General features: G+C 35.1%; 1 pseudogene; it reads left to right on the top strand.

Annotated features, from left to right (window-relative positions):
• The first annotated feature begins 1,102 nt into the window (after positions 1–1,102).
• On the top strand, positions 1,103–1,201 carry LOC118896191 (annotated as a pseudogene).
• The last annotated feature ends 1,457 nt before the right edge of the window (positions 1,202–2,658 follow it).

Below are 2,658 nucleotides of genomic sequence, written 5' to 3' on the forward strand. Positions count from 1 at the left end.
ATTCCTGGGCAGGGAGCTAAGATCTCGCTTCACGCCACCGCTCACTGCTGCCTCTCCGAAATCAATTTCACTTTGGTCAAATATTTCCCAGAATGAAATTAGAGGACAGGAATTTCCTGCATATGAGTAAGTTCATTTATTATGAAACAATACACATCATAGACTATTAGAATTGAGAAAGACCATAGAAATATTTATTTTACTAATGAATAAACAATTTGGTCCAGGAGATGAAGTGATTTGCACATTCTGGTGGTGTAGGGCCTGCAAATTTCCTTAAGTTATTTCTGGGCCTTTTACCTTAATTTCTAACTCAAATTAACATTATATAAGTGATCAGACAGTTCATGGAACAGTGCTTGATACTACGAATAAATTGGGCTTGCTATCTCCGTTTCAAATGCTTTCTAGCTGTCCGTCTTTCTGGCCAGATGGAGGGTAGGACTTGGTCTAGCAGCTCACGTTAGTACAAGTGGTGAATTTGCCTAAGTGTGGACTATAGCTTACCCAGCTGGGCCCAGAACATCCTTCTACACTGGTAAGGTAATACTTCTGCCTTTGCTGATTCATCATTTTTAATAGAGTATTTAAGCCTTTTTATTGTGCTGGTCTCCTAAATTCCATCTTTTTATGCTCCCAGCATTCAGGCTAAAAAAATAAACAATTTCATCACCAAAGTCTTTTAAGAAATAAAATAATTATTACTTTTTTCTTATTCTATGTATCTATTGTAAACATTTGAAAAATTACCTTAAAATAGAAAGAAGAAGAAAATCACTTGACATGGGATAATCAAATTTTTTGGAGGAAAAAGAAATTTTGTGTTTGTTCTTAACCTCTAGATAGTAAATAAATGCTCATTACAGAAACTTCAGACAATACTGATAATCAAAATAAGTTAAAAATTTAGAAGTCATGTAAAGATAGCCACTATTATATTCTTATTTGTGTTTTGTTTTGTTTTTCTGTGTGTGTGTGTGTGTGTGTGTGTGTGTGTGTGTTTGTGTGTTGGGACTTGATGATTTTTCAGATCTAAATAATATCAAAATAATAATTTAAAAAATACAAGCACCCCAAATAAAAATCTGAGCAAGCCTAGTGCTTGTTTCCACGGCAAATATACTAAAATTGGAACCAGACGGAGATTAGCATAGCCTATACCAAGGATGACACATAAATTTGTAAAGTGTTCTTTGTTTTTCAGTTATGCAAGATAAATATTACACTTCAATAAAGGTGGGAAAAAAAAGTCCTAGCTTACATTTTTTCATAACAAGGCTGGCCTTTAATGAATTGTGACAGTGAACTAATCCTTTTTGACATGGTGCCATTGCTATAGCTATAAACATAGGTGTCATAGCAGATGTTGGCTGCGGAAGTTCCTGAGCTGCTGAGCGCACCCTCATCAGCTTTGTTTACGTGGGTGAGGTGCTTTTCTCTGTGCTCCACACCCTTGCCTCCCTGCAAGATGCATCTGAAGGCAGGATGCTGTCTTCCTCTTGACCTATATTTCTACTCTTGAATTGCAATAGAGTTGGGTCACCAGGAGTTCTGTCTTCTTCCTTGCCATCTGAGATTTGAATAAGGAGGAACCTCTCCTTGGGATTATGAGGATGTTAACAAAGGCCTCCAGGTGGAAAGCATTTGGCCTTGACATCATGTAGAAAAGAGAGGAGTAGTTGGAGAGACAATAATTCTAGAATTGAAGAGTTTTAAAAAGAGGAGGAAGGATTTCCTCTCCACCTTCTATTATTCAACCAACAACCTATGAACATATGTACGGCTTTCAGAATGAGGAATTTAATACCAGAAATGCAAAACTAGAGGCCAGCTATGAGCTCCAAGGTTTAGGGGACCTATTTGCTAACCCTCTTTCCCTAAATATCATTTACAGAAGTAAGGGAAATGTATTTCCTTTTAAGAAAAGCAACCCTGGCAAGATAACAACTTTTCTATAGGAATCAGTCAATTCTATTTTTCTGTTTCTGATTGTCTCCAATTCTTTTTTTTTTTTTTAATTTTTGAATTTTATTTTATTTATTTTTTTATACAGCAGGTTCCGATTCTTAAACAACATCTTTTTTTAAAACTCTCCAGTGGTAGTATGGATTAAGCAGGTTTCATTGTCTCCATTGAAAATGAAGTATTGCTTAAGTGGAAAATCATGCCTTGTTTGGAGTACTTAAACGGTTTAAGCTAAGGCTTTCCAACCCTCTACTCCCCCCACCCCCGTGAGAGATATTAATATAGAAAAGTCTGCCACTCTGGTTTGCAATATTTATAGAAACTCCAACTGAGTGCTAGTTTACAAGGAAAGACATCTGCTTATTTTTTGTATTTGCATTTTCTGTGTTACCTTTTAGCATAAGATCTTATATATATCATTTTTCAGTAATAAAACAATAAATACTTATTGAACTAAGAGGTCTAATCAAGGGAAAACTTAATTTTGAGACTTGGAGGCAGAAAAACAATGTTACAAATCTTACTGATTATTTCATCCTTTGTTTGAACATTGGCCATAATTTAGTTGAAATATATGCATTTATATAACCAGTATTAAAAAAGGTTATAGAAAGATCCCCCAAATGTCTCAGCTTTCTCTTCTAGGAAGACTGTATACAAGCATTATAGAAAGTATATATTCCTTTTCACCTT

The sequence above is a fragment of the Balaenoptera musculus genome, chromosome 5 (assembly GCF_009873245.2).
Source record: "Balaenoptera musculus isolate JJ_BM4_2016_0621 chromosome 5, mBalMus1.pri.v3, whole genome shotgun sequence".
Classification (NCBI taxonomy): domain Eukaryota; kingdom Metazoa; phylum Chordata; class Mammalia; order Artiodactyla; family Balaenopteridae; genus Balaenoptera; species Balaenoptera musculus.